The sequence below is a fragment of the Lucilia sericata genome, unplaced genomic scaffold, assembly GCF_015586225.1.
Source record: "Lucilia sericata isolate MDLA Ls3-8-SP2 unplaced genomic scaffold, ASM1558622v1 Contig001652F_arrow, whole genome shotgun sequence".
Lineage (NCBI taxonomy): Eukaryota > Metazoa > Arthropoda > Insecta > Diptera > Calliphoridae > Lucilia > Lucilia sericata.
Genome location: NW_023995566.1, coordinates 22,129 through 46,337, shown reverse-complemented (window position 1 = coordinate 46,337; position 24,209 = coordinate 22,129). Strand labels below are relative to the sequence as shown.

Genomic DNA, 24,209 nt, shown 5'->3' with positions numbered 1-24,209 from the left:
AGTCTATAGTCTAGTCTATAGTCTAGTCTATAGTCTAGTCTATAGTCTAGTCTATGGTCTAGTCCATAGTCTAGTCTAGTCTATAGTCTAGTCTATAGTCTAGTCTATAGTCTAGTCTAGTCTATAGTCTAGTCTATAGTCTAGTCTATAGTCTAGTCTATAGTCTAGTCTATAGTCTAGTCTATAGTCTAGTCTATAGTCTAGTCTATAGTCTAGTCTATAGTCTAGTCTATAGTCTAGTCTATAGTCTAGTCTATAGTCTAGTCTATAGCCTAGTCTATAGTCTGGTCTATAGCCTAGTCTATAGTCTAGACTACAGTCTAGTCTATAGTCTAGTCTATAGTCTAGTCTATAGTCTAGTCTATAGTCTAGTCTATAGTCTAGTCTATAGTCTAGTCTATAGTCTAGCCTATAGTCTAGTCTATAGTCTAGTCTAGTCTAGTCTATAGTCTAGTCTATAGTCTAGTCTATAGTCTAGTCTATAGTCTAGTCTATAGTCTAGTCTATAGTCTAGTCTATAGTCTAGTCTATAGTCTAGTCTAAGTCTAGTCTATAGTCTAGTCTATAGTCTAGTCTATAGTCTAGTCTATAGTCTAGTCTATAGTCTAGTCTATAGTCTAGTCTATAGTCTAGCCTACAGTCTAGTCTATAGTCTAGGTTATAGTCTAGTCTATAGTCTAGTCTATAGTCTAGTCTATAGTCTAATCTATAGTCTAGTCTATAGTCTAGTCTATAGTCTAGTCTATAGTCTAGTCTATAGTCTAGTCTATAGTCTAGTCTATAGTCTAGCCTACAGTCTAGTCTATAGTCTAGTCTATAGTCTAGTCTATAGTCTAGTCTATAGTCTAGTCTATAGTCTAGTCTATAGTCTAGTCTATAGTCTAGTCTATAGTCTAGTCTATAGTCTAGTCTATAGTCTAGTCTATAGTCTAGTCTATAGTCTAGTCTATAGTCTAGTCTATAGTCTAGTCTATAGTCTAGTCTATAGTCTAGTCCATAGTCTAGTCTATAGTCTAGTGTATAGTATGAGCTAACAAATATTTAAACAAAAGCCTCTGATCAAAAAAGATACAAAGGTTTGATTGGACCAACAAGTAATAAAAGGGAACATTTTTTAAAAGGCTAAGTAGCAACAGAGAATTTAAAAGCAATTTGTTTTTAAATTTAAATATCAAAACTATGCATTACAACGATTAAAATAATAATAAAACAAAATTAAATTCACTCACCTTTAATTCGTGGTCGACATAAATATGTTTTTCTAATTGCTTTGCAAAAACAATAATTTCTTTCTTCATAATTTTCCCGCGTTTTTATTTAACTTGCTTTTTTATCAACCTGATTGCCCTTTTTTATTTACATTTTACTTTTTTCTACTTCTTTTCTTTCCACAACAACAAATGCCACTACACCACTGCTATGTTCACCCCACACCCCTCTTTACTAACTATGAGAATTACACTTAGATTGATACAACACATTACTTCTTTTTGTCATCACACACACCTTCCCACCCTACTCAACACAAGCACACGCATTGTTTTGTTGTTGCTACTTATACGAATGGCCCAACAAAGGCAAAAACAACGCCACGGAAAAAATTGCATTGACTTTTTTCGCAAATTTCAAACCCTTTTTACACTTTAAATTTAACACTTTTCTTTAATATTTTTTAAAAAACTATTAACTAATATTTAATTAACAATTCAATGCAATAATATATTAATATAAACGATTAATTAACACCCGACACTTATTTTAATAAGACAATTACTTAAAATACAACCGAACACATTAGAAATTTATAGAAAACTAAAGAAGAATGCAAATAAGTAAAAGGAAGAGCAAAAGTCATTGATGTTGTTGTTATTGTTATTGGTGGATTTTGGGAGTAGAGGAACAAGAGTGATTGATTGTTGTTGCTATTAGAGGAAGGAATGAAAGTGTTGTTTTTGTTATAAGCTTAATGTTATGATTAAAGAAAAACAAAACAATAACAAAGATGCAATCAGTGATGGGTGAAAATGTAAATAGTGCATTTTAATAGAATAGTAAGGAGATTAGAAATCAAAGGATTAATTAAATATTTGTTTATTTAAAATACATAAGAAAATTTTATTATTTTTGCCTCTATATTTATTATTGCTATCTAGACTAGACTATAGACTAGACTATAGACTAGACTATAGACTAGACTATAGACTAGACTATAGACTAGACTATAGACTAGACTATAGACTAGACTATAGACTAGACTATAGACTAGACTATAGACTAGACTATAGACTAGACTATAGACTAGACTATAGACTAGACTATAGACTAGACTATAGACTAGACTATAGACTAGACTATAGACTAGACTATAGACTAGACTATAGAGACTATAGACTAGACTATAGACTAGACTATAGACTAGACTATAGACTAGACTATAGACTAGACTATAGACTAGACTATAGACTAGACTATAGACTAGACTATAGACTAGACTATAGACTAGACTATAGACTAGACTATAGACTAGACTATAGACTAGACTATAGACTAGACTATAGACTAGACTATAGACTAGACTATAGACTAGACTATAGACTAGACTATAGACTAGACTATAGACTAGACTATAGACTAGACTATAGACTAGACTATAGACTAGACTATAGACTAGACTATAGACTAGACTAGACTAGACTATAGACTAGACTATAGACTAGACTATAGACTAGACTATAGACTAGACTATAGACTAGACTATAGACTAGACTATAGACTAGACTATAGACTAGACTATAGACTAGACTATAGACTAGACTATAGACTAGACTATAGACTAGACTATAGACTAGACTATAGACTAGACTATAGACTAGACTATAGACTAGACTATAGACTAGACTATAATAGACTATAGACTAGACTATAGACTAGACTATAGACTAGACTATAGACTAGACTATAGACTAGACTATAGACTAGACTATAGACTAGACTATAGACTAGACTATAGACTAGACTATAGACTAGACTATAGACTAGACTATAGACTAGACTATAGACTAGCTATAGACTAGACTATAGACTAGACTATAGACTAGACTATAGACTAGACTATAGACTAGACTATAGACTAGACTATAGACTAGACTATAGACTAGACTATAGACTAGACTATAGACTAGACTATAGACTAGACTATAGACTAGACTATAGACTAGACTATAGACTAGACTATAGACTAGACTGTAGACTAGACTATAGACTAGACTGTAGACTAGACTATAGAATAGACTATAGATTAGGCTATAGACTAGACTATAGATTAGAATATATACTAGACTATAGACTAGACTATAGACTAGACTATATACTAGACTATAGACTAGACTATAGACTAGACTATAGTCTAGACTATAGACTAGACTATAGACTAGACTATAGACTAGACTATAGACTAGACTATAGACTAGACTATAGACTAGACTATAGACTAGACTATAGACTAGACTATAGACTAGACTATAGACTAGACTATAGACTAGACTATAGACTAGACTATAGACTAGACTATAGACTAGACTATAGACTAGACTATAGACTATAGACTAGACTATAGACTAGTACTATAGACTAGACTATAGACTAGACTAGAGACTAGACTATAGACTAGACTATAGACTAGACTATAGACTAGACTATAGACTAGACTATAGACTAGACTATAGACTAGACTATAGACTAGACTATAGACTAGACTATAGACTAGACTATAGACTAGACTATAGACTAGACTATAGACTAGACTATAGACTAGACTATAGACTAGACTATAGACTAGACTATAGACTAGACTATAGACTGGTCTATAGTCAAGTCAAGTATGGAGTATAGTCTATTTTTGATAAATATGTCCTGCAAATAAAAAATTTTTTTAAAAATTTATTTTTATAAATTCTCTATAAAAATGTTCTCTTAACGACAATTTACACAAAAACAAAATTCTCAATAGATAGCAAGAATAAATTAAATTTCTTTTTTATTTTAAATAAACAAATCTTTAATTAATCCATTAAGTTTGTAATTCTCCTTGCCATTATATGAAAATGTACAATTTACATTTCTCCCATCACTGATTGCATCTTTGTTATTGTTTTTTTTTTCCTTAATCATAACATTAAGCTAATAACAAAAACAACACTTTCCTTACTTCCTCTAATAGCAACAACAATCAATCACTCTTGTTCCTCTACTCCCAAAATCCACCAATAACAATAACAACAACATCAATGACTTTTGCTCTTCCTTTTACTTATTTGCATTCTTCTTTAGTTTTCTACAAATTTCTAAAGTGTTCGGTTGTCTTTTAAGTAATTGTCGTATTAAAATAAGTGTCGGTCATTAATTAATCGTTTATATTAATATATTATTGCATTAAATTGTTATTTAAATATTAGTTAATAGTTTTTTATAAAAATATCTAAGAAAAGTGTTAAATTTAAAGTGTAGAAAGGGTTTGAAATTTGCGAAAAAAAAAGTTAATGCAATTTTTTCCGTGGCGTGCCGGTCGTTTGTTTTTGCTTTTGTTGTGCCATTCGTTTAAGTAGCAACAACAAAACAATGTGTTCTTTTGTTGAGTAGGGAGGGAAGGTGTGATTTAGGAAAAGAAGTAATGTGTATTAATCTACAAGCAAATCTTTTAGTTTGAAAAGAGGGGTGTGGGGTAAATATAACAGTGGTGTGTATTAGTATTTGTTGTTATGAAGTAGCAACGAAGTATTGTGTTTGTTTTTGTAATGCAAGGCAAATAAAGGAAAAAGTAAAATGTAAATAAAAAGGGCAATTGTGTTAATGTTACTAAAAACGCGGGAAAAATATGAAGAAAGAAATTTTTGTTTTCGCAAAGCAGTTAGTAAAATAAGGAAATATGAAAAAGGTGAGTGGGTTTAAATTATTTTTTATTAATTTTATCGCCATAGTGAATAGTTTTGATATTTATAAACAAACTGCTTTTAAATTCTCTGTTGTCTTTTAAAGTATAAAATGATCCCTTTTATTACTGTTCATCCAATCAAATCTTTGTATGTTTTAGATCAAATGCTTAGCTTTAATATTTGTTAGTTCAATTTAAAACTAAAATTGCTTAGTATATTTTTGGTTAGATCTAACCTACTGGGGTTAATTATGAAAAAATTTTAATATTTTTCATTCATTTTAAAAAAGTACCAAATCTACTACTATTTTAAAGCAACGCAAAATTGCTTAATTCGTGTATTTTTGGTTACATCTAACGTAATGTGATTAATTGTTAGAAATTTTTCTAAATTTTCACTACTTTTGAAAAAGTACTAAATCTACTACTATTTTTAAGTAACGCCAAATTGCTTAATTCGCATATTTTTGGTTACACCTAACCGATTGTGGTTAGTTGGGAGACATTTTTCATAATTTTCATTAATTTTAAAAAAGTACCAAATCTAATACTATTTTCAAATAACGCCGAATTATGTACTAAATTCGTGTATTTTTGGTTAGATTAGACTACTGGGCTTAGTTGTGAAAGTTTTTTTTTTTAATTTTGAAAAAGTGCCAAATCTACTACTATTTTAAAGCAACACAAAATTGCTTAATTCGTGTATTTTTGGTTACACCTAATCTAATGTGTAGATTGTAAGGAATTATTCAAAATTTTCACTACTTTTGAAAAAGTACTAAATCTACTACTATTTTTAAGTAACGCCAAATTGCTTAATTTAGATCTAACTTACTGCGGCTAATTAATAATATTTATATAAAAATTTTCATTACTTTTGAAAAAGTAGCAAATCTACTACTATTTTAAAATAACGCCAAATTGCTAAATTCGTGTATTTTTGGTTAGATTAGACTACTGGGCTTAGTTGTGAAAGTTTTTTTTTATAATTTTGATTAATTTTGAAAAAGTAGCAATTCTACTACTATTTTAAAGCAACGCAAAATTGCTTAATTCGTGTATTTTTGGTTACATTTAACGTAATGTGATTAATTGTTAGAAATTTTTCTAAATTTTCACTACTTTTGAAAAAGTACTAAATCTACTACTATTTTTAAGTAACGCCAAATTGCTTAATTCGCATATTTTTGGTTACACCTAACCGATTGTGGTTAGTTGGGAGACATTTTTCATAATTTTCATTAATTTTAAAAAAGTACCAAATCTACTACTATTTTCAAATAACGCCAAATTACTAAATTCGTGTATTTTTGGTTAGATTAGACTACTGGGCTTAGTTGTGAAAGTGTTTTTTTAATTTTAATTAATTTTGAAAAAGTACCAAATCTACTACTATTTTAAGGAGCGCACAACAGGCCCGATAGTGGCCTAGGTGTATTTCTTCGGATTTGATGTAGTATACATCCTCCTATCGACCTACCTACCTACCTACTACTATTTTAAAGCAACACAAAATTGCTTAATTCGTGTATTTTTGGTTACACCTAACCTAATGTGTAGATTGTGAGGAATTATTCAAAATACTACTATTTTTAAGTAACGTCAAATTGCTTAATTTAGATCTAACTTACTGCGGCTAATTAATAATATTTATATAAAAATTTTCATTACTTTTGAAAAAGTAGCAAATCTACTACTATTTTAAAATAACGCCAAATTGCTAAATTCGTGTATTTTTGGTTAGATTAGACTACTGGGCTTAGTTGTGAATGTTTTTTTTTTCATAATTTTGATTAATTTTGAAAAAGTAGCAAATCTACTACTATTTTAAAACAAGGCAAAATTGCTTAATTCTTGTATTTTTGGTTACATCAAACGTAATGTGATTAAAATGTGAAAAATTTTTCATAATTTTCATTACTTTTAAAAATGTACCAAATCTACTACTATTTTAAAGTAACGCCAAATTACTTAATTCGTAAATTTTTGGTTACACCTAACCGATTGTGGTTAGTTCTGAGAAATTTTTCACAATTTTCATTAATTTTTAAAAAAGTACCACATCTACTACTATTTTAAAATAACGCCAAATTGCTTAATTCGTGTATTTTTGGTTAGATTAGACTTCTGGGCTTAGTTGTGAAAGTTTTTTCATAATTTTCATTAATTTTTAAAAAAGTACCAAATCTACTACTTTTTTAAAGCAACACAAAATTGATTAATTCTTGTATTTTTAGTTAGACCTAACTTAATATGATTAATTGTAAGAAATTTTTCGGAATTTTCACTACTTTTGAAAAAGTACGAAATCTACTACTATTTTTAAGTAATGCTAAATTGCTTAGTTCGTGTATTTTTAATTACATCTACCATAATGTGATTAAGATGTGACAACTTTTTCATAATTTTCATTGATTTTTAAAAAGTATTAAATCTACTACAATTTTAAAGAAGCGAAAAAATGCTTAATTCGTCTATTTTTGGTTAGATTCAACCAACTGCGGTTAATTATGTGAAAATTGTAATCTATTTCATTAATTTAAAAAAAATCAAATCTACTACTATTGTAAGGAATCGTGAAAATATATAAAAGTCCTATTTATTCTCTAATTTTTCTACGTGTACTTTACCACAAAGGTTTCTTATATTTTCTGCTTATTAAGACGATAAGCAACACTTTTGCTGTGTGTCGCTGCTAAGTGCTGATGATGTTTAATTTTTTTTATTTGGTCAATGTTTAGACTCTTTTTTACAATAAAACAACTCCTTTCAGCGCGTTTGTTAAGTTAAGACTATATTTGGTGAAACTCGAAAAAAAACACTCTAATTAAACTGTTTATATACAAATGCAGCAGACAATTCGTCTGTGGTCATGTCATGGTGAGTGTTTTATTGCCAGTTGTCAGGAGTTGCTGTTGCACCAAAGTGTCTTCATACCATACAAATCAAGTTTGTTTTAACCAAATTTAGACCTTTAATTGGTAAGGTAGTGTTTTGTAACAGTAATTTTTCTTTTAGTTATAAAAAAAAAACATTTTAATTTATGAACTTCAGGCTTTTAGAAACAACTGCTCATTAGCCAAGCGGCCAACTTTGGTATTAATCTGTAAAAGGTTGTTGTTTTTACTAAATTCTAAACATAGTATCGTAGTAGAGACACATTATGCACAATAAATCGAATTTTGGGTTTAGCGAAGACAACACCCATACAATTATGGAATCTGTTGGTAAAACGAATTTTTAATTATCTCACAGTGTGGAACTACAATCCACAAAAACCTGAATATTCGGGTGGTCCTTATTATACCACCGCATATTCGTGAGATAAAAAATGAGTTTTCAAATTATCTTAGGTTCTTGTATTTGATAAGTTTTATATTAGACACAGTATTGCCAGAAAAATTTGACTCATGTCCCTAAATTTAGGCTGGATATGCCTTGCTGGATATGGAAAACTCATAATTTTTTAATTGAAATGCCCATAGTTTTCCCCAACAAAAAACAAACTGCGTCATGTGGTAGTCAGTGTAAAATTAAAGCAAAAAAAGTGTCTTTGAAAAGCCTACATTTAATTTGTTAATGAAACATAGATGGCGCAATATAACATAATAAGCAATATTATGCTTTTTTACTGCGTTCAACACACAAACAAACAACACAGACTAGACTATTGACTGGACTATGGACTAGACTATAGACTACACTATAGACTAGACTACAGACTAGACTATAGTCTAGATTAAACTACTATAGACTAGACTATAGACTAGACTATAGACTAGACTATAGACTAGACTATAGACTAGACTATAGACTAGACTATAGACTAGACTATAGACTAGACTATAGACTAGACTATAGACTAGACTATAGACTAGACTATAGACTAGACTATAGACTAGACTATAGACTAGACTATAGACTAGACTATATCTAGACTATAGACTAGACTATAGACTAGACTATAGACTAGACTATAGACTAGACTATAGACTAGACTATAGACTAGACTATAGACTAGACTATAGACTAGACTATAGACTAGACTATAGACTAGACTATAGACTAGACTATAGACTAGACTATAGACTAGACTATAGACTAGACTATAGACTAGACTATAGACTAGACTATAGTCTAGACTATAGTCTAGACTATAGACTAGACTAGACTAGACTATAGACTAGACTATACACTAGACTATAGACTAGACTATAGACTAGACTATAGACTAGACTATAGACTAGACTATAGACTAGACTATAGACTAGACTATAGACTAGACTATACACTAGACTATAGACTAGACTATAGACTAGACTATAGACTAGACTATAGACTAGACTATAGACTAGACTATACACTAGACTATAGACTAGACTATAGACTAGACTATACACTAGACTATAGACTAGACTATACACTAGACTATAGACTAGACTATAGACTAGACTATAGACTAGACTATAGACTAGACTATAGACTAGACTATAGACTAGACTATAGACTAGACTATAGACTAGACTATAGACTAGACTATGGACTAGACTATAGACTAGACTATAGACTAGACTATAGACTAGACTATAGACTGGACTATAGACTAGACTATAGACTAGACTATAGACTAGACTATAGACTAGACTATAGACTAGACTATGGACTAGACTATAGACTAGACTATAGACTAGACTATAGACTAGACTATAGACTATAGACTAGACTATAGACTAGACTATAGACTAGACTATAGACTAGACTATAGACTAGACTATAGACTAGACTATAGACTAGACTATAGACTAGACTATAGACTAGACTATAGACTAGACTATAGACTAGACTATAGACTAGACTATAGACTAGACTATAGACTAGACTATAGACTAGACTATAGACTAGACTATAGACTAGACTATAGACTAGACTATAGACTAGACTATAGACTAGACTATAGACTAGACTATAGACTAGACTATAGACTAGACTATAGACTAGACTATAGACTAGACTATAGACTAGACTATAGACTAGACTATAGACTAGACTATAGACTAGACTATAGACTAGACTATAGACTAGACTATAGACTAGACTATAGACTAGACTATAGACTAGACTATAGACTAGACTATAGACTAGACTATAGACTAGACTATAGACTAGACTATAGACTAGACTATAGACTAGACTATAGACTAGACTATAGACTAGACTATAGACTAGACTATAGACTAGACTATAGACTAGACTATAGACTAGACTATAGACTAGACTATAGACTAGACTATAGACTAGACTATAGACTAGACTATAGACTAGACTATAGACTAGACTATAGACTAGACTATAGACTAGACTATAGACTAGACTATAGACTAGACTATAGACTAGACTATAGACTAGACTATAGACTAGACTATAGACTAGACTATAGACTAGACTATAGACTAGACTATAGACTAGACTATAGACTAGACTATAGACTAGACTATAGACTAGACTATAGACTAGACTATAGACTAGACTATAGACTAGACTATAGACTAGACTATAGACTAGACTATAGACTAGACTATAGACTAGACTATAGACTAGACTATAGACTAGACTATAGACTAGACTATAGACTAGACTATAGACTAGACTATAGACTAGACTATAGACTAGACTATAGACTAGACTATAGACTAGACTATAGACTAGACTATAGACTAGACTATAGACTAGACTATAGACTAGACTATAGACTAGACTAGACTAGACTATAGACTAGACTATAGACTAGACTATAGACTAGACTGTAGACTAGACTATAGACTAGACTATAGACTAGACTATAGACTGGACTATAGACTAGACTATAGACTGGACTATAGACTAGACTCTAGACTAGACTATAGACTAGACTATAGACTAGACTATAGACTAGACTATAGACTAGACTATAGACTAGACTATAGACTAAACTATAGACTAGACTATAGACTAGACTATAGACTAGACTATAGACTAGACTATAGACTAGACTATAGACTAGACTATAGACTAGACTATAGACTAGACTATAGACTAGACTATAGACTAGACTATAGACTAGACTATAGACTAGACTATAGACTAGACTATAGACTAGACTATAGACTAGACTGTAGACTAGACTATAGACTAGACTATAGACTAGACTATAGACTAGACTATAGACTAGACTATAGACTAGACTATAGACTAGACTATAGACTAGACTATAGACTAGACTATAGACTAGACTATAGACTAGACTATAGACTAGACTATAGACTAGACTATAGACTAGACTATAGACTAGACTATAGACTAGACTATAGACTAGACTATAGACTAGACTATAGACTAGACTATAGACTAGACTATAGACTAGACTATAGACTAGACTATAGACTAGACTATAGACTAGACTATAGACTAGACTATAGACTAGACTATAGACTAGACTATAGACTATACTATAGACTAGACTATACTAGACTATAGACTAGACTATAGACTAGACTATAGACTAGACTATAGACTAGACTATAGACTAGACTATAGACTAGACTATAGACTAGACTATAGACTAGACTATAGACTAGACTATAGACTAGACTATAGACTAGACTATAGACTAGACTATAGACTAGACTATAGACTAGACTATAGACTAGACTATAGACTAGACTATAGACTAGACTATAGACTAGACTATAGACTAGACTATAGACTAGACTATAGACTAGACTATAGACTAGACTATAGACTAGACTATAGACTAGACTATAGACTAGACTATAGACTAGACTATAGACTAGACTATAGACTAGACTATAGACTAGACTATAGACTAGACTATAGACTAGACTATAGACTATATACTAGACTATAGACTAGACTATAGACTAGACTATAGACTAGACTATAGACTAGACTATAGACTAGAATATAGACTAGACTATAGACTAGACTATAGACTAGACTATAGACTAGACTATAGACTAGACTATAGACTAGACTATAGACTAGACTATAGACTAGACTATAGACTAGACTATAGACTAGACTATAGACTAGACTATAGACTAGCCTATAGACTAGACTATGGACTAGACTATAGACTAGCCTATAGACTAGACTATAGACTAGACTATATACTAGACTATAGACTAGACTATAGACTAGACTATAGACTAGACTATAGACTAGACTATAGACTAGACTATAGACTAGACTATAGACTAGATATATACAATATATAACTATACAAATGTTAGTTTTGATGGAAAAATCGTTAATTTATCAACATTGTCAATAAATCCGAAAATAGATTTTAGTTATGTCTACCTGGCAACTCTTGTTGATAAAATAACAACACTTTTGCACTCTTATAAGAATAGCAAGACAGAAAGGTAAATCAGAAACAAAACAAGAAAATGGTAAATATAAACAAAACAGTGATGAGCAAAACCAAAAAAAAAAAACAAAGGGAATTTTTTATTAAAAAATATATAATTATTAATTTTTTTTCTATTTTTTTGTAAATTTTATAAACATTTTGTTTATTTTTGTATTAAATTACTTTTTTATGTTTTTTTGCTTTAAATTGGTACTTTTTTCTTCCTATTTTTGCGGAGTTTTGTTATTTTTCTCTCATTTTTGCCATTTTCCTTTATGGTTTTATTCGCTCTCTCTCTCGTTGGGACTCATTGAGTGGATTTTTTTCTTCATCAGAGAAATTTCCATTCATTCGAGTTGAAACCGTGAACGAGAACGCAACGTCCCGACGGAAAATTCGTTTAGATAAAATAAAAATCGTGTATTCGTGTGTGTGTGCGTATGTATGTAGAAAAACGACAAATATAATAGCAACAACAATAGTATTATTGTTGTTGTTTTGTCTGCTGCGTGCGTGCGTTCGTTTGGTTGTTTATATGTATGCGTGTCTGTACTGTAAGTGTGCGGTGTATTTTATTTGTTGTTGTTGTGTGAATAAAAGAAATTTCTGTTTTTGTTGTATTTTCCCCAAAATCTAAAGGGAAACAAGAAAGTAAATAAAAAAGAGAATTTGTGTGTATGTTGTTTTTTGGTCGGTCTGTAAAACAAGTGCAAAAGATAAATTAATAATAATAAAAGAATGTTGAAAAAGCAACAATAATAATAAAAGAAAATTGTGTGGATATAATAACAACAACAACAAAAAAAGCAAAGCTTTAATACTTTTAAATGAGTGTGTAAAGAAGGTGTGTTTAGAAAAAAGAAAAAAGATTTAAAACAAAATAACAAAACAGAATTAAAGAAAAAAGAATTTGACAAAAGGAATTTTTTAAAAAAATTTTATGAAAAATGAAAAGTATTTGTTAAAAAATGTTAAAAATTTTAAGTTTCCCTTTGGTTTTAATGAAAGTCTATTGTGTTGTAGTTGTTTTTGGCATTTCGCTTTTTCCAGCAACAACAAACATCAGTGTGTATCGTTTTTGTTGTTAAAATATAACAAGTGAACGTGCGTGCGCCGTATAGCTAACGTTAACGTAACGTTTGGCTCTTGTTGTTGTTGTTGTTGTTGTGTTTTTTTGCCGTTTTTCTTTGATTTTGTTGACGCGTCGCATACCTTTGCACTTTTGTTGTTGTTGCTTTTGTTTGTTTTTCTTTTGTGAATTCTCTTTCATGTCTTATTCTTCTCGTTATGCCAACGTCAACGTTGTAAACATAAAACTCTGCCAACGTTGATGTCTTTTTATCGAGTGGGTGTACAATTTTTGCATTTTTTTTTTATAAAAATTTAAAGTTTTTTAAAAATCAAGGGGAAACCTTAAGAAATTGTTTAAAAAAATTGTGTTTTATTAAAAAAAAAAAATAAACTAAAAACAACAATAATTAACTAACTTAAAAAAAATTTCACCTTTAAGCCATAAATTTCTTTTAAATAAAAAATTTTAAACACGTTTTAAGCCAAAAAAAGAAAAATAACAAAAATTAAAAAAACAAAAAAGATCAAAATTAAAATGCTGAAAGTGTTGACAACCTCAATAAGGGGAAAAATATCTTAAAAAAGTGATTTTTAACCAAAAAAATTAAACAAAAATAAACAAAAATTTAACTTAAAGCTACAAATCTAAAACAAACCTTTCAAATCTTAAAAAAACAACCACTTTCAAAAAAAAATTACTAATTTTAAATTTTGACATCAAAACAAAATTAAAAAAAAAACTTGTCCTAAATTCAAAAAAACCCCAAACCAAATTTAAAACATAAATCCAAAAAAAAAAAAAAAAAATGATTAACAAAAAAACTTGTTTTATTATGGTTTATTAGTTTGTACTTGGCTTTTAAACCAATAAACGTCAAAAACAAAAAAAAAAGCAACAACTTAACCAGTTTTTGCCATTAATTTCGCTCTCTTGACTGTCAACAACCATAAAAAATCCCTTCATTTTTATAAAAATATATGATTTTGTTCATAAATTTGCTTAATACTTTTTATGTTATTAACAAAAACTATTAATTTTGTGGAATTTTTTTTTTTTAAGTAAAAATGTTAAAATTTCTTTTAATTTTGTTAATTTCTTCTTTTTATTTTGTTACAATTTACGATCATTGAAGTTTCTATTTTTTTTCGCTTATAAACAAACAACAACAAAACTAGTAAAGAGAGACTTAGGAAAAGAGTTGCCAGGTAGTGCTTTTTGAAAAGCTGGAAATTTAAAAACTAAATTCGAAATAAAAAAGTCATTTGATCAACTTTCGAAGAACCGAGTTTTTAACGAAAAAGTAAAAGTCGTTAAAAAAAAGTCAGTAAATCGGGAATTTTATAGACCAAAACATGTCTTTATATAACAAAAGTCGCAGCAACTGGAAAAGTCTATAAAATTCAGAAAGAAATGATATTTATAAAATATTAAAAAGTCGGCAAAAAGCAAATTGAAAAAGTCTAAAAGTCGACTTTTCATAAATTGCAAAAAAGTCGACTTTTTGTTTTAGCATAATATTGTGCAGATATGTATGAAAATGATCCAAATTAGCAATGAACTATGTCCAGAAACTTTAGTTTCTCAATATAGAAACGATTATGGTTTGCAACAACAATCCCCAAGTAAAGTAAATCGTCCAACAGGTCTGTTAGTGATCTAGGTGTATATATAAAAGAAAAATGTCGAAACAAGTGAAAAAGTCTATAAAATTCGGAAACGGAAGATATTAAAAAATGACTAAGAGTCGAAAAATCGAATTAAAAAAGTCTAAAAGTCGACTTTTCTAGGAACAAAGTCGAAAAATCGACTATATATAAAAGAAAAAAAGCCAGAACAAGTCAAAAAGTCTATAAAATTCGGAAATAGGTGATATTAAAAAACGAAAAATCGAATTAAAAAAAGGTCTAAAAGTCGACTTTTTATAAATTGCCAAAAAATCGACTTTTGTTTTAGCTATAACACCCTACTAACGGGAATAGAACTTTGCAAACTTTGCAAATATATGTATATCGGATCTGCTGTAAACCTTCTCTACCATTGCCTGGCATTCATCGAAATTATATCCAAATATCTTGGGAACTTTGTTATTCAAGATATTAAGATAACTAATGGGAAAACTCTTAATGAATTACGTTCGCGAATCTGATGTTGTAAATATTGGACTACAATTCCTTTTATCGATCGTTATAGATGATTTTTCCATTAATATTTCTATGTCAAGTAGCGTTCAAGTGGACAATTGCTGTAAAGGTGTTTATTTTCAATCTGATGTAATATAGGTACATACATTTTCCTATCATTTTCTTGGAGGTCATGTTATACCAGATATTATATTCCTTCGGAATACTGCATGGAAAGTTCTAAGGAACAACTTTCAGAAAACAGATTTTTTATAACTCTTTTCATAGATCGCATTAGAAGTAATATACTTCCGTCTATCATTGCCCGGCATTCTTCGAAATTAGATTCAAACATCTAATGGGAGGCAAGTTATTTCAGATGTAGAGTCCTTCAAGAAAACGGATTGGCAATGTCCAAGCCAAGTTTCTATACATTAGTCTCCTTTTATAAACATAATTAAGCTCACAACAGATGCTTTAGTGGTTTAGATTTTTGCTGATCTAGTCCTTTCAACCTAACCTAAAGAAGTTTAAAGGACTAATAAGTGACTACGTCTTAGTACGGACAAACCTACAATGTCTGCTGGAAGGCTTTGAACGGTCCACCATCGCCTCAATGGCAATGACTTGCAAAGAAAATCCTATGATCTAGATTACGAATGGGTGAACCCTGGCGCAATATACATATGTACGTATACTAACACATCATTATTTACTAATTGTGGTCAGAATTTTCAATACTATACCCATGTATTCCACGTTCCTAACGACCACACTCACTTTATTTAGTGAAGTCCAACTAAAATTGCGCAGTTTCTAGCACGTCCCTAATTCCTATGAGGCAACTATCTCACATCAATTCTCTCTGATGGATAATTTACCTCTCTTACGATTTGGGTGTCATCCAAAACGTAAACCCCAATGTCACATCCCCAATAACCATTATAGAACAAATTACTAAATAATGTCTTGCGGGCATTGATCAGACGCTCGTGTCAGACCCAGAGTTAAATGACTGTCCTCAGATTATAGTCTCGGCAGACTAGACTTGGTAGTAGTGGCAACTCTATAACTCCAGATTTCAGTAACACCAAAGAAACATCTCTTAGGCGAAATTATTCGGCACAATATCCCTACTTGAATCGCTCAGAGACTCCATTAGACTTTTTAAGGTAAACGATTCGAAATCAACTTTTCAAAATTAAACAGAAGCTGAAGGAATTGTCTGAGTTCTTAGAAAGAATCAATTAAAATTCCTAGGTTTTCATACACATATGTATGTATATGATTCCATCTTTTAATTATAAGATGATTGATTTTTGGAATAGCATGAATATCTGATTCAAAACTTCGTAAAAAATATAAGATTTTTTAAGCAATATTAAATAGAAGCAAGTTTAGGTATTTTATAAGCTGAATAGAAGAAAGCTTTGATTTCGTACTTTGGCCAGATTTAGCTATAATCTGAAATAACTCCTATGTTGGGTTATCGGCCCTAATGCCCTATTTTTCTATTAAATATACTACTTTTGGCAACTCACTTTTAAACATAACTCTCTATTAACCGAAAGAGTGATGACTAAAAGACAGAGAGAGAGAGCGCGAACTCAAGAGCTTTAAGTTAACTTTCTGTCAAAACGTAGTAAAACAAGTTTTTTTTTTCAGTTACTCTTCACACTACAACAACAACAAACAAAATATTTGTATAAATTTTTTTTTCCTCATTAAGCTCAGCTTTAAATACAATTTAGTATCATTGTAAACGTTGTGAATACAAAGAAACAAATTATTAAGCTTAATTAACAAAACCAAAAAAATTGTTGTTATTAAATTATTATTTTGTTTATTTCGCAGAACGGCAGTTTATACAAACAACAAAAAATTTTAAAATACAAAAAAAAATGTTCACATATCATAAATTATTCTAAAAAAAATATTAAATGACAACAACAAGGAAAAAACTTAAAATCATGACCAATTTATTAAAAACTTAAGACAAAACAAAAACAAAATTATTTTGTTGAAAAAAATCTCTCTTTCTATACTACAATCCAAGAAGAAAAAAAAACGCACAAGTTTTTTTTTACTCTACTCTTCAAACCCCCCCGATCAACAGAAAATAATATTTGACCAAATAAAAACAACAACTTGGCTAAAGAAATTTTTTTAAAAAAGAGAAAAAAATTAACAATTGTATGTTAAATAATAAGAAATTGAAAAAAAAAATATTTATTAAAGAAAAATGTTAAATAAACATTTAAAAATGTTTAAAACAAATAAAATGTTGTTGTTAGAAAATAATATAGAAGCAGCTACCAATAACAACAATTCTAGCTTTAAAATCAACAACAACAATATGTATAAGAATAACAACAAACTTTCTGCAGTCCCCTCTTCAACATTAATGGAGCGGATACAACAAAAATTATCTTCAACATCAACATCATCATCATCATCGTTTTCATTATCTTCATCAGCTCCATTGCAAAGACAACGAAATCTACTCATTGGATTAATTTTAACTATTTCATGTATACAGGTGAGTTTTTTGTTGTTTTCTTTTTAATATTTTCAAAAAGAGTGATATTGAGTTGTGAGCATTTTGCATTTCTGAGTGATTTAGAGTTTTAAAAATACGCAAATGAGTTTCATTAACAATTAAAAAGAGAGTGTAAAACGTAAAAAAGTGATCAAACAAATTTTGTTGGTTTATTCAACTCCGTTTGCTTATTACACAGGTCAACAAAATTTTTAATACATAATGCGATCTAGAGAGTGTACACTTCTAAAGGCGTGAAGCTTCAATCCTTTGAGATTCTGAAGTGAAACATATTCTCGAGAGATCTTTAGGCATTGAACGAACAAATATACATAAGTCGGACGCGGCAAGAGGTCTTGACTATAAGGCGGCCGATGCAAATCTTTCTGAATAGTTTTAAACTACAATTGATGCTGAAGCTTCGCTATAGACTAGACTATAGACTAGACTATATAGACTAGACTATATAGACTAGACTATATAGACTAGATTATATAGACTAGACTATAAAGACTAGACTATATAGACTAGACTATATAGACTAGACTATATAGACTAGACTATATAGACTAGACTATATAGACTAGACTATATAGACTAGACTATAGACTAGACTATAGACTAGACTATAGACTAGACTATAGACTAGACTATAGACTAGACTATACACTAGACTATAGACTAGACTATAGACTATAGACTAGACTATAGACTAGACTATAGACTAGACTATAGACTAGACTATAGACTAGACTATAGACTAGACTATAGACTAGACTGTAGACTAGACTATATAGACTAGACTATATAGACTAGACTATAGACTAGACTATAGACTAGACTATAGACTAGACTATAGACTAGACTATAGACTAGACTATATAGACTAGACTATACACTAGACTATAGACTAGACTATAGACTAGACTATAGACTAGACTATAGACTAGACTATATAGACTAGACTATAGACTAGACTATAGACTAGACTATAGACTAGACTATATAGACTAGACTATAGACTAGACTATATAGACTAGACTATACACTAGACTATAGACTAGACTATAGACTAGACTATAGACTAGACTATAGACTAGACTATAGACTAGACTATAGACTAGACTATAGACTAGACTATAGACTAGACTATAGACTAGACTATATAGACTAGACTATATAGACTAGACTATATAGACTAGACTATATAGACTAGACTATATAGACTAGACTATAGACTAGACTATAGACTAGACTATAGACTAGACTATAGACTAGACTATAGACTAGACTATAGACTAGACTATAGACTAGACTATAGACTAGACTATAGACTAGACTATAGACTAGACTATAGACTAGACTATAGACTAGACTATAGACTAGACTATAGGCTAGACTATAGACTAGACTATAGACTAGACTATAGACTAGACTATAGACTAGACTATAGACTAGACTATAGACTAGACTATAGACTAGACTAGACTAGACTATAGACTAGACTATAGACTAGACTATAGACTAGACTATAGACTAGACTATAGACTAGACTATAGACTAGACTATAGACTAGACTATAGACTAGACTATAGACTAGACTATAGACTAGACTATAGACTAGACTATAGACTAGACTATAGACTAGACTATAGACTAGACTAGACTAGACTAGACTATAGACTAGACTATAGACTAGACTATAGACTAGACTATAGACTAGACTATAGACTAGACTATAGACTAGACTATAGACTAGACTATAGACTAGACTATAGACTAGACTATAGACTAGACTATAGACTAGACTATAGACTAGACTATAGACTAGACTATAGACTAGACTATAGACTAGACTATAGACTAGACTATAGACTAGACTATAGACTAGACTACTAGACTATAGACTAGACTATAGACTAGACTATAGACTAGACTATAGACTAGACTATAGACTAGACTATAGACTAGACTAGACTAGACTATAGACTAGACTATAGACCTAGACTATAGACTAGACTATAGACTAGACTATAGACTAGACTATAGACTAGACTATAGACTAGACTATAGACTAGACTATAGACTAGACTATAGACTAGACTATAGACTAGACTATAGACTAGACTATAGACTAGACTATAGACTAGACTATAGACTAGACTATAGACTAGACTATAGACTAGACTATAGACTAGACTATAGACTAGACTATAGACTAGACTATAGACTAGACTATAGACTGGACTATAGACTAGACTATAGACTAGACTATAGACTAGACTATAGACTAGACTATAGACTAGACTATAGACTAGACTATAGACTAGACTATAGACTAGACTATAGACTAGACTATAGACTAGACTATAGACTAGACTATAGACTAGACTATAGACTAGACTATAGACTAGACTATAGACTATACTATAGACTATACTATAGACTAGATTATAGACTAGACTATAGACTAGACTATAGACTAGACTATAGACTAGACTATAGACTAGACTATAGACTAAGTTATATTATTTTTCGATTTTAAAAAGTGCAAAAGTACTGAAATTTCCATATCTGATCTGGTGGCCTCCGGTAGGTTAGTGTTCTAGTCTGGTAGACCGGAGGTGGTGGGTTCGATTCCCACCTAAGGCACTGGTTAAGGAACGCACAACAGGCCCGATAGAGGCCTAGGTGTATTTCTTCGGATTTGATGTATATACATCCTCCTTTCAAACTAACTAACTAACTGATCTGGAAAAACATTAACTAAAGTCTCTTTTTATTCCAAAATGTTCGAAAATCTAAAAATTATCATGGACACATGGCTATGGAAGGTTCAAAATGTATTTCAAATTATAAAAATATTCTTCCTAACCGTGTATTAACCATATTTATTTGCTAACATTTTCTCTTCCTATTTCACTTTTACTTATTTTAATGTATACTCACTCTGTTTTTTGTCTCTATTTTTTATTTAAAAAACCGGTGAAATTAGTTTTTTATTCATTCTAATATAAATAAAAAAAATCAAAAAGTTTTTTTTTCTCTATAAAATAAACATCAATGAAAACGAAAAAGCACTAACAACAAATGACATAAAAAAACTCGTCATTCGTTACGCACCAATAAATTCCGTCTATACTAGAGTCTGTTTAAAGCAAAAATGTTTTTCCTTAGTATAAACTAAAAAAAGCCGACCGCCCGCTCGACGCAGCCAAATAAATAAATCTTTTAAATACCAAAAGTACAAAGTAGAAAATTAAAATAATTTTGTTAAAAAATGGAATATTTTTCGTTCTTAAATAAATATGAAAAATGTTTGAGCCAACACATTTATAATATGGCTTTTGAATAGAAAAGTTGAAAATACTTAAATATGGTTTATAAATGTTTATAGAATTCAAATGAAAGGTAAATATTTTATAAACAATTCTTAACACGTTTATTAAACAACAGGTAGTGAGTAATGTTTGATTAGGGAATGTATTTGAGAGAGGGAATAAAATACCTTAAAGATCGAAATTTTGCCATAAATTATAGAATTTTATAACTTTGTTGTTATGAGTTATTATTTGTTTTTGTAGTGACTGTAATGCAAAGTAATCAGATCTCTATTCTGCGGCTATACGTTACTGAAACCGGTTTGTGAATGTCCGACTTCTCTTGACTAGATGACGAAACATTCGATTCTGGATCTTCTCTGGATGTCCATTCCATAATAGTCTAATATCTCTGGCCTAGATCTACGGGAGCTGAACTAGAACTGAACTAGAACTGAACTAGAACTGAACTAGAACTGAACTAGATCTGAACTAGAACTGAACTAGAACTGAACTAGAACTGAACTAGAACTGAACTAGAACTGAACTAGAACTGAACTAGAACTGACTAGAACTGAACTAGAACTGAACTAGAACTGAACTAGAACTGAACTAGAACTGACTAGAACCTGAACTAGAACTGAACTAGAACTGAACTAGAACTGAACTAGAACTGAACTAGAACTGAACTAGAACTGAACTAGAACTAAACTAGAACTAAACTAGAACTAAACTAGAACTAACTAGAACTGAACTAGAACTGAACTAGACTGAACTAGAACTGAACTAGACTGAACTAGAACTGAACTAGAACTGAACTAGAACTGAACTAGAACTGAACTAGAACTGAACTAGAACTGAACTAGAACTGAACTAGAACTGAACTAGAACTGAACTAGAACTGAACTAGAACTGAACTAGAACTGAACTAGAACTGAACTAGAACTGAACTAGAACTGAACTAGAACTGAACTAGAACTGAACTAGAACTGAACTAGAACTGAACTAGAACTGAACTAGAACTGAACTAGAACTGAACTAGAACTGAACTAGAACTGAACTAGAACTGAACTAGAACTGAACTAGAACTGAACTAGAACTGAACTAGAACTGAACTAGAACTGAACTAGAACTGAACTAGAACTGAACTAGAACTGAACTAGAACTGAACTAGAACTGAACTAGAACTGAACTAGAACTGAACTAGAACTGAACTAGAACTGAACTAGAACTGAACTAGAACTGAACTAGAACTGAACTAGAACTGAACTAGAACTGAACTAGAACTGAACTAGAACTGAACTAGAACTGAACTAGAACTGAACTAGAACTGAACTAGAACTGAACTGAACTAGAACTGAACTAGAACTGAACTAGAACTGAACTAGAACTGAACTAGAACTGAACTAGAACTGAACTAGAACTGAACTAGAACTGAACTAGAACTGAACTAGAACTGAACTAGAACTGAACTAGAACTGAACTAGAACTGAACTAGAACTGAAATAGAACTGAAATAGAACTGAACTAGAACTGAACTAGTACTGAACTAGAACTGAACTAGAACTGAACTAGAACTGAACTAGAACTGAACTAGAACTGAACTAGAACTGAACTAGAACTGAACTAGAACTGAACTAGAACTGAACTAGAACTGAACTAGAACTGAACTAGAACTGAACTAGAACTGAACTAGAACTGAACTAGAACTGAACTAGAACTGAACTAGAACTGAACTGGAACTGAACTAGAACTGAACTAGAACTGAACTAGAACTGAACTAGAACTGAACTAGAACTGAACTAGAACTGAACTAGAACTGAACTGAACTAGAACTGAACTAGAACTGAACTAGAACTGAACTAGAACTGAACTAGAACTGAACTAGAACTGAACTAGAACTGAACTAGAACTGAACTAGAACTGAACTAGAACTGAACTAGAACTGAACTAGAACTGAACTAGAACTGAACTAGAACTGAACTAGAACTGAACTAGAACTGAACTAGAACTGAACTAGAACTGAACTAGAACTGAACTAGAACTGAACTAGAACTGAACTAGAACTGAACTAGAACTGAACTAGAACTGAACTAGAACTGAACTAGAACTGAACTAGAACTGAACTAGAACTGAACTAGAACTGAACTAGAACTGAACTAGAACTGAACTAGAACTGAACTAGAACTGAACTAGAACTGAACTAGAACTGAACTAGAACTGAACTGAACTAGAACTGAACTAGAACTGAACTAGAACTGAACTAGAACTGAACTAGAACTGAACTAGAACTGGACTAGAACTGAACTAGAACTGAACTAGAACTGAACTAGAACTGAACTAGAACTGAACTAGAACTGAACTAGAACTGAACTAGAATTAAACTAGAACTAAACTACCATATATATAACATACTCTAGTTTACAGTATAGGCAATATTATTCAGTCTAGTATTGTATTATAATATATAATTTAGTCTATAGTCTAGTATAGTATATAGTTTAGTCTATGTCTGTCGTGTAGTCTAGCGTTTAATCTAGTCTAAAGTATAGTCTATAGTCTGCCCTATATTTTAGTCTTCAGTCTAGTCTATAGTCGAAAAGTCTAGTATATAGTTTAGTCTATTATTGTTTATGCTCTAATATATAGTCTAGGTTTATAGTCTTCAGTTAGGTATATAGTGTACATTCTAGTCTATAGTTAAGAATATATAATCTTTTAGTACATTAACTTCTAACTATTGCAAACTAAAGTTCCATCAATAATATTGATAGCTTAATAAAAGTCAACAAATTAAGTTTTCTCCTCATCACAAAT

The 24,209-nt window shown here is 30.6% G+C and overlaps 1 long non-coding RNA gene across 1 annotated transcript; it reads left to right on the top strand.

Moving 5' to 3' along the window:
- Positions 1-12,702: 12,702 nt before the first annotated feature.
- Positions 12,703-17,425, top strand: LOC119612345. Its single transcript, XR_005232133.1, has 2 exons — positions 12,703-12,895; positions 17,388-17,425. It is a non-coding gene; the product is annotated as an uncharacterized LOC119612345 (long non-coding RNA).
- The last annotated feature ends 6,784 nt before the right edge of the window (positions 17,426-24,209 follow it).